At 40.0% G+C, this 17,954-nt stretch overlaps 1 protein-coding gene across 3 annotated transcripts in view; it reads right to left on the reverse strand.

Annotated features, from left to right (window-relative positions):
* Positions 1-17,954, reverse strand: part of LOC120516124 (retinoic acid receptor beta-like) — an 878,498-nt gene that overhangs the window by 671,620 nt on the left and 188,924 nt on the right. The window contains exon 1 of one of the 3 annotated variants that reach the window (XM_039737584.1): positions 200-286. The exons of 1 other annotated variant lie outside the window; for it this stretch is intronic. The gene's annotated coding sequence lies outside the window, so the exon portion shown is untranslated. Of the gene's footprint in view, positions 1-199; positions 287-17,954 lie in introns of those variants that run through there. One more of the 3 variants, XM_039737581.1, reaches the window with a different exon arrangement.

A 17,954-nucleotide genomic window follows, 5' to 3' on the forward strand; every position in this document is an offset into this window, starting at 1 on the left:
CATTTTTTAATTAGCAGTTTTTCAGGCAATTCATTTTTCAGCCTACAGACAATTTAAAATGTGCTCTCCTGACACTATTCCTGACAGCTCAATAAAATACACTTCTCTGTTTTATAAAAAAAAATGATAATGGTGACAAACCTAACTGACAGTGAAGTAAACACATCATTTCATTCATTCACTAAATTTCCAAACTCACCTCCCTTTGCAGACTGACGGGCTTTAACACATGTCCGATCCAAGACGTGCACAAGGAGGAAACGAACCGTCCGCAGCCTTCTGTTATACAAAACGTCTTTATACATCCAGCAGAGAAAAAACACACTGCCCAAAAGTGATTTTTGGAAAGCCAGAGAAAACTTATGATTAAAATGTCAGGAAAAAGACACAAGATGAAGTCCGGCAAAATGATGTCTTAGCACTGTGTGCTCTCCAGAAATACATCCATTGCTCTTGACATGAGCTTTCCCTAGGGACCCAGCTGTTGCTGCATACAGCTCTCTAAATGGGTTCTGATAAAACATTTAATGAGGACTTCAGCAACATAATGGGACTATCAGCAGTGACAATGACAGACAGCTTCATTCTCTAATTAAATACCAATGAACAAAACAGCAACTGTTTATCACTGCTTTAAAGCACGTTAAATATTTAGTCCGTCATTGGCTTAGCTATCACTGTGTGCTCAATAATTCTTCATGAATAAAACTTCCTTTTTTAGAGAGCACTGGCTTTGCCTACTCAGCAGTCCTTTTTTTCTCCTTAATTGTAGAACTGGATAAGTGTAAACTTCACAGATTAAGCTCAGTGAGTGAGGCTTGTCTCTGATTGACGCTGTTACTCTGAGAAGCTTCATTTACTATATAATATGTGGAAAAAAGGCAACAAAGCTTTGCTTTAGGGCAGTGATCTAGCTTTGGGGTGTGGGGGGGTGCTTTATAGGTTCAATTTACCCATTGCAAGGCTACACTTGGGTCCCAATCTGCGATCCTGAGTTGGTTTGTCATGTGGTTGGTGTGGCAATGCGGTGTATCAGCGCACGCTCCTAACCTACCCTCTAACTATTTCTAAACCTAAAAAACCAATACACTTATACAGTATCAGTCAGACTCACCGATCATCATCATACCTGACCACTTTTCTCCAAATATTTGGTAGCATGAACATTAGGCAAAAACAAATTAGGCATTAAGGTTTTCCTAAAGGAATACTGAAGTGCGAACACACACCAAGCATTTAAAACATTTCTTTTCATGGTTCGGCCATCCCTGAAAGTCGCACAGTACCTGTGCTTCAAGTAAGATGGGAAAGTCTTGAACCTCTGCTGACAGACCATTCATCCATCCACACATTTTGAGTCAGACTTGAATGGCAGAGTACACACTCACACACAGCCGACCAATTTAATTATTAACTTTATTAGTCGTATTAAAAGTTATACGACTATTAGAAGTTAATAATATTAGTCTTAGTAACTTTACACGAATTGCCAATTTTCATTTAGGGTTGCTTCCTGTCTTGCTGTTTCCTGCAGAGGCATTAGCTCTCTTGGAAATGTGTTCTTTTAAAATTGTGGCATATTAAATAATTAAACAATATCATAATATACCAGAAAAGGCGATATTCCTCCCATAGTGATTACGGCGGTACAAGAATCACATGAGACAAAATATCTTTTAGCTTACATTTACTGACATTTTACGCGGTTACAGACGGGGAGGCATATGGACAGACTTCATCCAGGTGGGAAATCTGGATCAACACAGTCAGCCATTTTCTCTGTCCCCACGCTGGGAGGTTTTTCGACAACTCTTTGTGTCGACACAGCCTCGAAGGGTCTGGCTACTGTCCAGACCTTTTATACGGTTCTTCTTCAACTTGCTGGTCCTTTCTGTCTGCAAACAAGGGCTGAATTCCTCTTCCACAAAATACAGAAATATCATAGTGCTTACATGCCGATTCTCATTCTCCCAATAAGGAAAGAAGATTTGTGCTGATAGAGGACAGAAATACCCTAACCTGTGTTTAAGCTGACTATACAAGCCTCTAGTTGTCTTTGGCTATCTAATTCAATGCTTGGCTAGCAATTCTAACTGCTGAGCCCCTGTGTGCCACAGTTAACATGCACATGTGAATAAAACTCATAACAGTATTGTCCAGATATAGTGACATAAAGAAAAATGTAGTATAACACTTGCAGCTGATGCTACCTTTATAGACTGCAGCTCCCCGTGCTCCAGAATTTTATTAAGCGAGTTTGAGAGTGGTATTAGTCTTTGGAATGTGAGTAAGTGGATATGAACAAATGAGTAAACCCCTCATACACAGTGGTTGTACTAATACGCAAACTATATCTCCTGGAGTTTTGGAGCACCAGCAGTTATTACTACATCACACTATCACCCTTCTGATGAAACGTCTTTGAAAAGTGTGCCGTGTATATTCATTCATTTCTTAAAACAAAGGCAGTTTCAAAAACACAGCAGGGTGCCAATCACAGGAGATGGTATTTAGAGTGGCAGTTTAAATATTCATGGCTCTGAGATTTACTCAACATTTATTATGCTATGATAAGTAATAGAGACAGGGTGGTTCTTCATTACCAACCATCATCTTTGTTTCCTTAAGAAATATTTTTCAATTCTTTTATCAAATGCTCACTGTCATTACTTTTCTAGAAAACTCATAGTATGAGAAATTGTCTTTGTGCTGAGTGATGCATGTCTGTTTTCGGCTAAGGCGCTGGACCAATTGGCCCTGCAATGTACTCTGTATCCTTGGGTGGGGGAGAGTGTGCACCTGAACTTTCCAGTTTGTTGAGGTCTCTCTCGGTGGTGGAGCTTGAAGGTCTCCTCCAGCATTAACATGAGGATTGCCATTTGGTGTTTTCTTTTTTTTTTAATTAGTCGTGTCCTTGCATTTCTGGTTCGAGCTTTTCCAAGCTCATGCCAGTTATGAGGTATAAAAAGTCCAGTAACATTTACTACTTTAATGATAGCCACACTAGTTTTAAACAAGAAAGCAGAACAAAATAAGGAATGCATTGTTCACAAGACATTATGCTGTATCCTGATTTTCCCTCAACACTGTGAAGCATTGCTGTAAACTTGAAGTAAGTGTATGTGTGCTCCTTCGGTATTGTGGGAAAGAAGCCAGCAGTATGATGCTGCTGCTTTAAAGAAGTGCAGAGTTCTGGTACAGAAAGAACAGGTATGTATGCACGTATGTATGTAGAAAAGCATTGTTTCAATTGTTTGCCAGCAACACGCTGATCGGATGTGCAGTGTGTAGTTTGATTTGTGTGATGTGTGTGATCTATCTGTGCTTTCCATGTTATTGCGCCTTAACCTTTCTAAACTCAAAGCCAATGAGTTCTAAACTGGAGGTTCAATTATGGCAGTTCATAGCCAATATATTTTCCTGAAAAGAAGGTGGCTATGAGGCGGTCACTTTACTTAGCATTTAAATCAGCTGTATTCTGTCAGATGATGATAATGTTAGAGCAGGGTTTCCCAAACTTGGTCCTGGGGACCCACTGTGGCTACAGGTTTTTGTTCCAACCTTCTTCCGTTTTTTCATTGGATTCTTAGCCTAATTAACACTAGAATTACCAGAGCCTACAAAAAAACTCATAGCTCCATCCCACCTTAAAATGCTTTTAACCTCTCCGTCAGCGTCTTTTGTCCTTTAAATGTGTTGATAAGCAGCAAACAGCAAGCAGCCTGCTATCACATCCCCCACCGGCGCATAGTTTTCTCAGTTCAAGTCTGTTTACCTGCGTGTCAGTTGCTTAGAGTTGTATAGAGTGAGAAGTCAAGCAAAATGACACCTTTTATAAATACTATATCGTTATTTGGAATACTTGCATTTAAAGGACAAAAGATACTGACGGAGTGGTGCAAAGCATTTTAAGTTTTAAGAGTTTTTTCATAGGTTCTGGTAATTGTAGTGTTAAGTGAGTCATTATTTCCCGATTTCTGTGTTTTGGAGTCAATGTAGAAATTACAAACTAAGTTTGGTAAATTTTTATTAGAATGTAATAAGCAGTTATATGGGGAATATGTAGTTTTTTTTAAGTCGTTAACAGTATTTTCAACGTAATTTTAATTCTGCTTTTCCAGGTGTTCTGGTTATTTAATTTACTAATTAGTGGGTCTGACACTGAAGTCTTTGCTGCTTTCATCATTCTGGGTGTCTGTGTGCTGGTTGTTGTCACTATTAGGGTTAAATGAAGGGAGCAAACTACACAGGAAAAGGGGAAAATAATAGGAAAACAACCAAAGAGATTTAAGCATTTATAGCTTTAGATAAAAAATAGAAATATTTCTTAATGTCTTATAAATGTAAAAACCATAATGTTGTGTTTTTCAGAATGCAGAATAAGAGAAGAGTTTAAAAAACAGCTAATTAAATTAAACTTTGACCAGAATGAGATCTGACCCATCCTTTGTCAAACCTGTTTAAGATTCAGTTGCCTATGCTGGTAGAACTGGGCACAATTTATTAAAGTACTCTGAACAGTGCACTAGTTCATTATAGGAGATACTCACACATATACCTGCACTCACCCATACCAGACCGAAGCATTTCTAAATAAATGCAACTAAATAAACATTTAGCATGTTGGACAAAACTGGAGTATTTGTAGTGTAGTCCCCATTTAACCTCCGCTCTCTTTTTCTCCTTTTCTTTCTCCCCCTCACACTTGTGCTTCTGCTTTTAAAATGGGGACGTGGCACAGCTGGACAATCAGCAGCTCCCAGCATCAATTAGCTGGGATCGCTGGGCCACTTTCTGCGACAAGGTGAGGAGCAATAAAGGAACAGCTAGGAATATAACCACTACTTCTTTGGCAGGAGAGAGGCCAGATGAGATGGTTTGGGATTGTGTTTGGGATGATGACTTCCTCAGAACCTCTACAAGGCAAGGACCACAGGTAGAAGATTAAGGGCTGGGAATTGTGTTTTTCAAGTCCCCTGGAGCCATCTGAAATACTTCTCAAGAACAACTGGATAGAGGTTGTTGGGGATTGGGAGGTTCGGTCAGCCCAGCTTAGCAAGGCACAACCCTCACTAGGAAAAGACAAAACTGCTGATGATTATGAACTAAATACACTATAATCCACTTCATATGTCTTTTTCTTCTTCTTCTGGCTGCTCCTGTTAGGAGTGACCACAACGGATTATCTTTTTCCATATTTTCCTATCCTCTGCATCTTGCTCTGTTAATAATCCACTCTATATGTAATAAATAGATATATACATGTTCTTGCTAACAAACTAAGTGATATATATTATAGCTGTGCTTTCACTTTCCAGTGGTGGTTTAATTGCAAAGAAAAACACACTTTCTCACAAACAAAATCAGAAGAATGCGGCCTCAGCTGCATGTCAACTGCCTTGCCTTAACACACAAGCCTCATATCCCACAGTAATAAATGTCTTTACAAATTCTTGTTTCTCTAATGCAAACAGCCTTTGCCTGGTTGGACTGTTGCTATCTTTTAGATCTGTCATGAAAGAAGCATCCAGTCCCTCTCCAGGAGAGCAGCTCTGAAGATGACACCTTTGAATTTTATTAAATCTGAGGAGACAGAAGTGGAGTCGAGTTTTGATTGAAGATTTATTGAGTTTTCTTTTTGTTTTACCTGTTGTTGTAAGACTCTAAAACTGTTCCTGCAATTATAAGAATAAATTGTGCTTGGAAAACAATAGCATATTAATTTGACTTGTGTAACTCAGAGCCCAGAATTTGGCAAGAAAATTATTTAGGAAATATCAACATATGAAAAAGATATGCTGATAAAGCTATCCACATAGACGGTTGTTGTACTCTATTGTATTCTACTGTTGTATTCTATTCTTCTATGTGATTGTTGTAACACAGGGAAATCCAGAAAGCACAGGTACCAAAACCCTTCCAAATTTGCCCACTGGAGGAGGTAAACATTGTGAAAAAACCCACTGGTCTCAGAGAGATTTTTATAAAATAAAAGATTTATTTTAAACAAAAGGCTGAGCAAGCCCCTAAACTCTGAAGAGCACAAAGGAATTGCCTGAAAGGCAAGGTAACACACAGCAAACATAGTACCAATACAGAATCCAGCAGCATGGTCAAAAACAGAGCAGAGGTTTAAAAAATCAATAATCATAGTCCCAATCAAAATCCAGAGGCAAAGTCAAAAACAGAGCACAGGTTCAAATATCTGAAAAATCAAAAGGCAATAATAAAAGACAACTCAAAGTAACGCTCCACTCCCTAGTGCATTCAAAATTAACTATGGGAGGTACTCCCTTAAATAGGATAGCGGGCCATTCCTGGCAGTGATTGGCAGGTGGCTCCGCCTCTTGGGGTGCCACCCACAAAACACAGAGGACATAACCGAGGCTGCATTCATTTATAAACAAACACAAAGAAAAATGTACATAATAAACAAAATAACCATTAATACAAATAAATGGCATAAAATAACACAAAAACAAAATAGCTCCTTTAGCTTTTACTCAAGCTTTGTCTATACCATGGGTCGGCAACCTACAGCATGGCACGCAGAACAACTTTCAATGGCACTCTAATTGAATTGAAATATAGCAAAAAAATTACATTTTAATTACAGTGCATGCATTCGTAAGTGTACAGTGCAGGCCGTGGTACGTTAAAACAAACCTCATTATTATATTTTAATCACATCACATGTGTTCATGCTTGCGTTCCCCACCTACGTTTTGCGCATACGACTCAAATGTAAAGGGAACCCATGTGTTCAGTGCAGGCTGTTTTACGTTAAAACAAAGCTCTTATTATTAAGTAACATACTGCCCTAAAATGAGTAATAAAAGGCAAAAACTTTATATTCGCTCTTTTCAAGACTCTTGAACGAATGAAAATGGATTTGTACAACAAACGGATCGTGCTGTGTGTGCGTCATACATTAAGTGTACAAAGACATTATCAAACTAAACATCAGTCCGCGTTTAAAAACTGATGAGAAAAGTGAAGCTATAAAAAGGGCTGTTTCTGACTTTAAGAAACAAACTATTTATTTTAGTCAAATAACTGGAACCAAAAAAAAAAACCACCGAATGTAGTTATACAATTTCTTTACATTAATTGATTAATAACTCTGATTAATAATAATGATTAATCATATTAGAATTCTTGATCATTTTTTCTTATTCAAATTATGAGTTTTGCATTGAAAAAACTTGTAATTTATAATTTGTAATACAATTTTTAATAAATGTGTTGAAAATTAAAATTTTGACAAAACATTCTTTTCACATATGATCCTATGTATTTTAAAATATTGAATGACCAATAATATAAGATCCAGTTATAATGGGCTTCAAAAGTATGCCCATTTGATACTATATATTACAAGGTAGAATTATGTTGGCACACGGAATAACATTGTAACATAGGTTCGGCATGACACCACTGAAAGGTTGCCGACCCCTGGTCTATACTATTGATCCATTGATCCATCCCTTCATTTTCTAGTCTGTTAATTCTGTTCAGAATCATATGAAGTACATGCTTATCCCAGTAGCACTGGATGCAAGGTATCACACACAAGAGCTTTGGGAACACCTTCAAGGCTCAAAGCAGGCAGGCACCATGCATTTGGGAAAAGAGAACACACAGTAGGCAACCACTTCTCTCCTTTCATCTGCACAGAAGAAGACAATTCCAAAAGGAGGCAAGACATTACTTCCGGTGTCACTCTGGGCACCCCAGTCCCTTCCACTGGGATGACTATATAAGAAAGCCAATCCCCAGAAGATAGCATTCACTATTGAACCAGTGAAGGTGACAGATAGCACACCTCAAAGCAACATATGTTCAGTTACACGAAGATGACAATGGTCTTTATTTTTGCGGTAAATGTTTTTTGTACATTGCCTCCACATAACTAAATGGGGCTTCATAATGAGACCCCAAATTACATGTGGTGTTGCTCTTCTGTTTTTATAGAGGTAAGAACTAACCCTGTACATGATGATACTTCATTGTATGGCACAGTCATACATATGGTCACAGTTACAGCGACCTATTTTAGAAGTGTCCTTTGTCACATTCATTCACATCAAAGACTTACCATCTACTACTCTTCCATATTTTTTTCTAAGTCATTAGCAGACAGAAAGTAACACTGATTTGTCTGTTCTTCTGAACTGTAAAGTGCACTGATGCATTTTAACCTGAAAGAATAGAAACTGTTAACTGGACTGCAGTGTCTTTCACATGATATCAGATGGTGCAGTGCACCATTAAGCAATCTCATGAATAGGAGTTTATGTACCTAAAATAAAACAGTCATCTCTTAAGTTAACAAAAATATCAAATCAACAGGGTGGCTACAAGAGACATAGTCCAATACACTGTAGATGTGAAACTACAGTGAATCACTTGATTCCTATTCTTTTTCTGATTTGATTGCAATTTTCAAAAACGATGTGATAAATTCATGTGGGGAGAACCCACCTCTCCCCATCATTCACTGATCAAGACTCCCGTCTTCAATTCAAAAGCTTCAACCCATCTGAATTGTGCAGTACTTTCATTTTCTCCAAGTATTTATTTAATAATATTTGGTCAAAAAATGCACACATTTTTGGTGCTTTGAGCATACAACTGGATAACCTGACATGTGAATTATGCAATAGGATTAAGGAGAGATTTTTTCCATGGATGTTTTTGATAAAGTTTGTTGTTGTCCCCATGTTGGTCACCACAGACTCCCATTTCATCAGAAACTTTGCCATCTCCGGCCTCCATAAAAATATAAGTTTAAAAATGTTTGGTCTTTCTCTCCCAAGAAAAAAACCTGTCTCTACCCTCTACTCTTTACTTTGTAAAGCATCTTATAAACCTCTGTCCTTGATTTCTCTTTGGTCCAGAAACATTTCTTCTCTTTTCTCTCTTCCCTCACCTCATGGGACACAGTTTTCTTGAATGTAAGGTTTTGCTCTAGGAATCCAAATTATCAGCACACTCAATTCAGAATTCTTCACAGACTTTATCCTACTTATCGTAAGTGGCCTCACTGCTGGTCCCCTCTGTCATTTATGTTCCCTTGGTTTATCTAGCACTTTTCTCCACATGTTCTGTCACTATCCTCCTGTCTTTTCCTTTTGGTCACATATTTGTCACCTGCTGTCTTCCTTTCCGTCTTGCAGTACTCCTCTGTTGCCTCAAATCTTTCTTCTATTCAACCTCTCTATGCTTCATCTTAAACATCCTGAACATAAGCTATTTTGTTTAGGTACCGTGGCAGCCTAATTATTTATTACCTCCTGCTGGAAGATACCTGAATGTGTTACTTTTGACAAATGGCAGGCCTCCTTCTATAACTTAGTTCATTCGGAGTTGTCTGCAGTTCGGATTACTGGAGCTTCCAGTAATGTAATCGAAACTTGGTCTGCTGCTGCTCAATTTTTTAAATCCGGGGTGGTAACGCCTCTGTCTTTCAGTGACATGATTCTTTAGTTCTTTTTTTTTCTTTGCTGTCAGCTGGATTCTATCAAAATATAATTTTGTTTTACCTCTTGGTTCAGGCTAGCCGGGTGAGGGTGGGAGTGGGTGGGTTGTGTTCTTATGTATTGTATGTTTGCTTCCTGTGTGACAGACGGCTGGCGCCTTTGCCTGGCCAGGATGCCTTTATGGGAGGACCGGGAGAGACATGGTACCTCCCCTAGAACATGAGAGGGCAGCCCCCCCTGGTTTGTATCGGAGCCACAGGATTGGTTCTTCGAAGATCAACCCTGCTGGAGGACCTGGCCATTGCCAGGGAGCGCCTGGACAATTGCAGAGCCCTGGATGGCAGCAGTCCCGATGCTAATGGAAGTGCACCTGGAGCACTTCCGGGTGCAATATAAAAGGGGCTGCCTCACTCCATTCAGGGAGCCAGAGTCGGGAGATGGAGGACAGAGTTTGCAAGGAGAGGAGTGGAGGTGGCAGAAGAATAGACAGGAAGAGAGAAAAAAGGGACTGAGCAATAGTATTGTTGGTGATTGGTGCACAGTGCTGTGAAAAGGCAAAGAAAAGAAATAAAAGTGTGCTTTTGGGACTCGTGAGTCTGCGCGTCTGTCTGTCTGTGCCAAGGCTGAACTACCACACCTGTCAATTTGTCTTTATTTAATAAAAAGTTGGTCACAAAAAAAAAAGATTAAAAAAATTTCTCAAGCATCACTACAAACCACATGGGGTTAGGGGTAGGGTAGGGTAGGGTAAGGGATATGGCCATGAATGGCACGCTCTGGCACTCTTAGTTTCTTTATAAAAAATTATGTTAGACCTTCGTGTCATAGGCAGTTGTATAAATATACTTTAAACCCTAAAATCTATGACATAAATAAGTAAATAAATAACTAGATGAATAAAACCCTAAAAAAAATCCCTCCTCTGGAGAATAAAATGCTTTAAAAACTTCTATAATTACTGTTTTTAAAAAAGATCTGTTCACCCAAAAAGGCTTTAAAACTAATCAGATCCATAAAAACCTTTAAAAAAATTAATTAAAAACCCTTTCACTCTCCTAAATCAAGACATCCATTCTATTTAATTTACTGTAAGGCGCTATATACATGATTTATTTACAAAAAATAGGGTTATTTTAGGGTTCTAGAGTTAATTAAAATTAGGGTTATTTAAGGTCAGGGTTAGGGTTACTGATTTTAAGTTTAGGAATGTGGTTATGGGTAGGTATAAATAAATAGAATACATAAAAAACACTAATTAACATCAGGGACCTTCTTTCATGGGCCTTAAGATTAGAATAAGGGTAGGGGCACATATAAAAACAGATAAAAATATCATTTTTGAGTGGTGTATTCCTTTTTAAGAAAGGAAAGGAAAGGAAATTTCCCAACCCGTCGTGACCGAGTCACCCTATTCATTATACCATTAGCCAACACTTAATTGATATAACTAATAATTATTAACTTTACAACAAAGTGTTTTTAACTTTATATGCATGTTATAGCACCTGGCCACCCTGTAGTGGAATAAGCAAGTTTGGAAAAAGAATAAATGAATGTTTTCTTCTTACATTTCTTATTTACTTTTCTTACTCTGCACTTGCCATGTCTAATCATAAATGATACTAGCTGGAGAAATGGAAAAAATGGATGGAAGTTGTCAGATACTTTATTGAGGAATAAATTCCATGCTAGTCTCTACCTTCACGATTTGATAAGGTTAAGGTAAAGGAAAGCAAAAACATACTCCTTTTTAAAAAAAGATCTGTTACAATTATACTGTAAATACTGTAAGTTCACTCCAGTCTCTTAATGCTATACTTCAATAGATAGATTCAGACAAGCAGCCACTTACTGGCCTCACTTGAATAATGAAAAAATAATTTTGCAAGCATCATTCAGAATTACTTTTTCAAACACAGCTTCTGAGAGAAATATTTTACACAAGGGTGTTACTTCAACACAAGGATAACAACCACATAAGGAGCCTCCTAGTGCTATTATCTTATGCCACTGGGAAGAGTTCAACATTATAATCAAACAGATTACAACTGATGCACCATAATAAAAGTGAAAAAAGTTCTCATAATATTAATTAAAAACTCATTATCACTAATCGCATTTTCATTTCTCTGTGAGATCATTAAATTGCATACATTCATTTAAAATCTTTCAGAAGGGAAGAAAAAGCAATTAAGATTCAGTACTTAGCTTTTAAGATGTCTTAAAGAAAACAAATGAGCATTAAAAAACCTATAAACATAATATATGACCAAAGAAAAACGCTCCTAATTACTAACAGCAGCATCTGTAATTCCCAGGCACTCAACACACTCTACCCAGCTCTGCGTTCTGTAACACTGCCTGAGTGGCTTTACGGCTATAAATCAGGTGGAAAATATAACAATAAAAAATGGGGCCTGCCCCAAAGGAACTGACTAGTGTCAATTATTACAAAAATATATTATTATTCTGTGTTCTTACAAAAGTTAAGCTTTACTATGGTATATATCAACTTTTTCATCAGATAATCGGAATTTTACTGTAGGAGTCCACAGCTTCAGCGCTGGACATATGACAGTCTTACATAGTTTTTGTGCCAGCTTAGGAATTATTCACTGAATGACAGCATACCACTAAAGTATTAAATAGCTTGATTAGATCTTTTAAAATTGTTTTCAATTATCTTATTATCTAATTTAATTGTTTGGTAGTATAAATAAAACAATGTAAATAAATTGGACAACCAATTATAGTTAGAAAGTTCATAAGGTGCATCTCTTTCTGAGGTGTCTAGAGACGTTTGGAGTGTCACAGGTCACACTGGCCATTTACTAGTGGCCCACTGTGTGCCAGCCTTCTCTGTTACATTTTGATGTGACAATCTGCCAACTAAGCAATAAGAGGGAGTTGTGTAAATCGATTGTAAAATCTCCTCCGTGTGGATTCACTCAACCTTTCCAGACTGAAACATAAAGCCATTAAGATCTTATCCGTCCCATCACACCCTGAACACCAACTTTTCTTAGTTATGTAAGTGGCTCAACTCAATCAAGAACAGAACTATGGCATTTCACACCAGTATTTACTAAAGCAGTGAACGGCTTGAAGTTAACATTTCAGCCTTAAGAGTCATCCACAATTATATGAGGAATATGACTGTTGGGTTTTGATAAACAGATTAATGGTAGGAACTTCAAGAAAGATGATTGTTATTGTCCATATGTTGCCTGTTGGTATTAAGATTTTATTTGCATGAATGTCGCTGTGTCAAATTCCACGTAACTGAAGTTGTTATGGCAATAGAATAAACTAATAAAAGTAAAGCAATAAAAAGGAACACATTTACTAGAAGCATATGTACTGCATTTCAGCAGACTATGGAGGTAAATAAAATGACTGCTTGCATTACAAATCATTAAAATAATAGATATGTAGGAGATTAGCATTTAAATCAATCTATTTAAAGGATACATTTGGTATTTTTCAAGACAAACTAATTTCTTCACAAACATACTATATACAGTATTCATTTGCCACACAAAATTGTGCTCTACAGTTAACCACTTTCTATATATTTAAAAATAAAATCTTGCATTTTACAATAGAGGGTATGGGGCATGGAGGAAAAGATTAAAAACCTTCCAAATAAGGTGAACAAAGAGAAAGAGGATGAACTATATCAAGGGGGATCTAAGGGAGAAGGGGGTATCAGGTGAGGAAGTGTACAGCAGATGAGACTGGTGGAAGCTGGGAAAGATCAAGAAGATGAAGAAGACTTTAGTTTCCCTCCACATCCCAAGCATGCGCTTTGGGTTAATGGTGGTTCTGAACTGGACCATTGGAATAGAGGACAGCAACATCTGCAGTTTTAAATTAACAGTGTTGTGACCTGTGTGATCTTAACCAAAGTCAAACTAAAATAGTTTATTAACAGAAGCTGAATGTTTTGAGGAGGAAATTAATACAACAGAGGGAAAAGATGTAGGTTAATATGTAAACAAAAAATATTATATATGCCCTTCTTGGGCCTACCTATACCCAAAACCATCTTCCTACCTCTTCACATTATGCCAGACCCTTTCCTCTATTATGCCAGTAGGAAGGAAGGATCATTTTTAATAGATGGAACCAGAAGACAAGATGTTAACTTTAGCCTAGTAAAACTTAATTTCCAGAATATCAGTCCTATATTTTATCTGAATCAAAACAATAAACAAAGATCATAGTCAAAAAGCCATTTCCAAAGATCAGTACACTAAAGTCAAACCAAACAAACACACTCGCTAAATCTTAGTGCTTATTACAGCCTCAGATGACACCAACTTTCAAGCTGTTGCATTGATGACATCACATAGCATACTCTTCTGGAGATTCATGGGTAACAAAACCATAGCAACAGTAAACAGAATTGGCCACAAAATGGAGATGCCCCCAAAAAATTATAATATAATATAATATAATATAATATAATATAATATAAACACTGTCACATTAATGACATCATATGGCATGCTCTTCTGGAGATTAATGGATAACAGAACTATATAAACGGTAAACAGAATGGGCCACAAAATGGAGGTGCCCACCAAAAATAATTAGATAATATAAAATAATATAATATAATACAAAATAATATCCATCCATCCATCCATCCATCCATTATCCAACCCACTACATCCTAATGACAGGGTCACAGGGGTCTGCTAGAGCCAATCCCAGCCAACACAGGGTGCAAGGCAGGAAACAAACCCTGGGCAGGGCGCCAGCCCGCCGCAGTATAATATAATCTATACTAATAAAAGGCAAAGCCCTCACTGACTGACTGACTGATTCACTCACTGACTCATCACTAATTCTCCAACTTCCTGTGTGGGTGGAAGGCTGAAATTTGGCAGGCTCATTCCTTCCAGCTTACTTACAAAACTTGGGCAGGTTTCATTTCGAAATTCTATGCGTAATGTTCATAAATGGGAGCTATTTTTCTCCATATAATGTAATGGAGTTGAGCTCGATGGCTGTGGGGGGCGGAGTTTCGTGTGACATCATCACGCCTCCCACGTAATCACGTGTACTGACTGTCAACGCATTACGTAGAAAACCAGGAAGAGCTTCAAAAAGCGCTGAAGAAAACATGCATTATACAATTGAGAAGACAGCGAAACAATAAGAAGCGAGCGAGTGACACATACTGTACAAGCATATTCATGCCTGCAGCTACTTCGGAAACAAAGCACGGTATAAACCTAAAGTTTAAATTAAGTTCATAGACAGGCTGCCGCTGGTGTTTGTCATGCCCACAGCTAATGCGGGATACAAGTTTAATGAGAGGACGCAGGGTATAAACGACAGTTTTGATCACTTTGTAACTAAGTTAAAATTGCTGGTCAAAGGCTGTGCTTATGCAAATTCCGAGAGACTGTGTTTGTGGGGGATTGACAGTTAAGGCGGGTGGAGGAATGACGTCATCATCTCCCCTACCATTCACCTCATTTCGCTCTGATCTGAGCTCCGCGGCTAACGCCGTCTTCCGAAGCAACTTCGTCAGACTGCCACCAAATACTCACAGAAAAATCCACAAGTTAATACACACGCTGTCTCTAGAGTTTCTCCACACTGAATCCTCCAGGCACTACTTACAAAAGGTCACATTGACAATCGTGTTACGTTATTTTTAAAATCTTTCCTTTTCTTGGCACAAGCACAGCTGAGAAGCTTCGATGCATGTGCTCCATAACGTGTTAAAAAATAATGCATTTAATCACACTTTGCATTACAAGCAAAGGGGAACTTTTGTCAATGCATGATTTCCTGGTACACCGATTACATTGATCAGCGGTTCCCGATTCATTTTACCCTCGCACCCCCTTGGTTTGAGAAGAAGTATGAAAAAATAGGCTGAAAGGCTGAAATTTGGCAGGCTCATTCCTTACAGCTTACTTACAAAAGTTAAATGGTTTCATTTCGAAATTCTGGTTGTATACTTACAACGCTTGACAGATGCTGAATGTCACTTCAACACAAGTCCTACAAATACTGTCGTATTACTATTACTACTCGTAATTGAAACAAACCATGAAACTCAAACCGATTATGACAGCAGCAATCCAAGCTGTGAGATTTGAAACAAGATTACTGTTCACATGGCCAACTGTACGTTGCATGCTTAAGAGTAAGCTCAGCGCACAGCTTGGTCATATTATAACCGGAGGGCCGAACTGACAATGTGGTATACAAAGAGATCCTTAACAAATAATTATTGGTATATTTTCCCTCAGTTTAAAAAGGTTTAATTTTCTTCTTAATAACAATTTTAAGGCAGTACTTCGCCGCTGTGAAGCGCGGGTATTTTGCTAGTCTATATATTTAATTCACTAAGGCAAGACACCCATGGAAAGCACGCCGGAAGGGGTGTGGATTCACTAAGCTGCCAACAAGTAAGACACCTATGGCGCACACAGGAAGGAGCCACGGCCACCAACTCCAAGACCATTGGATATGACGACAACTCGCAGAGCCACGCCCATCAGCTCGGACGCGACGACAGAGAAAAAACGGGGTCATTTATATTCATCTGTCGTAGACGCCACATGCACCTCCGAGCCACGTTGACTGTTCATAGAGGCATGTTTCTCGCGGAGGTGAATCGCCATATGCAGCGTGTAAAATGGCTTGCGAGGGGTATCCCATGGGATCCTTAAAACAATTCTTTACAACTGAGGTTAAAACACAATGAAGTAAGCAGTCTTTAAAAAACGAGTTTTCGGTTCTGACGCGACGCGTGCACCATAGCAAACTGTTTTACACGCTACATACAGCAATTCGCATCCGCGACAAACATGTGTCTTCTTAGATGCTCCTGCAGGAACACAGAAGACGTTTCCCTGCCCACCAACACTCCTTATTTCAACAATCCTCTGGAAGATGGAACAAGAGAATCAGAGGAGGGACAAAAGTGATCGGTGTTCTCACACCAACCGGTTTTAGACAACCATGTCTTTCCAGAAGTGTTTAGCATTCAATACATAATTATGCATGAGATTGAGCGTATATCTACTGTGGAAGACTGCCGGCTTCCGAGGCCGGTCCGCACCCCCAGGCCGACAGGAGGAGCTCTCCCGACAGCGGGATCATGCCCCGAGGTCCAGCAGGGCCTTATGGACTCTGTGGTGTTTATACACAGCCCTGCTGGATACCTTGGCGCCACCAGGAGTCGCTGTGGGGGGACTTATGGGCTCTGTTGTGCCTTATGACCCGGGAGTACGTCACGGTCACGTGACAGGAAGGTATGGCGTGCTCCCGGGTTGAAGTAATAGACTGATTGCCCTGACCCGGAAGGAATAAGGAACTGTGGACTGCTGGGACAGGAACACCTCCGGGTCAGGGGCTATAAAAGGACGCTGCCTCAGTCCAGACACTGAGCTGTGCTGGGTGGGAGAGGAGCAAAGTGTCTGGGCGAGGAGGAGAGGTTATTGTGCGTGTGATAAAGAGATTTGTGAAGAGTGTGGAAGGTGCTTGGTGCACTGTGGAAAAGAATAAAAAGATTCTTGGACTATTACCTGGTCTCCGGAGTGTGCCTGAGGGTTCGAGGGTGCACTACTGCCCCCTACTGCCACACTGGCGTGAGTCGGCAGGATTCTCTGGCCGTCTGTTGGCAGAGGACCTGCATAAAAACAAATTTTGTGTGGGCAGACAACCCTCGGTCGATTCCCCATTTTTACGGAGGTGCACAACACCACCGCTGCCAAGGAAGCGGCAACAGTGCGTGCTATCCCGCTCTACAGGGCCATGGGAAAGAAAACAGGAAAAAAGAAGGTCAGTCCCAGCCGCCTGCAGGGCATGACGGACGCCGCGATGTCCTGGACCCTCCTGACCGGGGCGAGGAAGACAAAGCGCTGATACGGGCCAAACAAGCCGGGCGCGAAGGACCCGCACACGGACAAATCGGCGCAGCGTACTCCTTAGACGGTCCGGGGTGCCGCATTCCGTTCGGAGGCGGCTGCAGGTAAACCGCCCGGCGTCCGTCTTTGTTGTTTTCCTGTTTTGCAGGCGTCCGCCGGGAGGATTGCAGCGGCGTCTTGGATGCGGCCTCATGCCTCGGCAAAATGGCGCGGCTCCCAGAAGGCAAGTCGCGGTGAAAGGCGGCTAGAGACAGCCGCGGTTGGTGACAACAGACTGGTCACCAGCGGGGTGTCGGGACGGTGGAGAAACCCGAGTCCGCCCGGCGAGGCGGTCGTCCCCTAACGGGTCCGAGCCTCCTCGAAGGGAGGAAGGTGGGCGGCGCCCGAAAGAAAAAGCCACCGACAAAGAGGGGCGGGTTGTGGCTGGCGAGTCTGCCGCAGTAAAGGAGAAGGCAGATCGCAGCCGGCTTGTAGTAGCCAGCCGTCCCTCTGAGGACTCCAACTCCCAGGAGCCTTTGCGCGACCCAGCGGAACACGTGCCTGGAGGCGGCGTGCTCATTGGTTCCGGCGGAAG

This window comes from Polypterus senegalus, chromosome 15 (genome assembly GCF_016835505.1).
Source record: "Polypterus senegalus isolate Bchr_013 chromosome 15, ASM1683550v1, whole genome shotgun sequence".
NCBI classification, from domain to species: Eukaryota; Metazoa; Chordata; class Cladistia; order Polypteriformes; family Polypteridae; genus Polypterus; species Polypterus senegalus.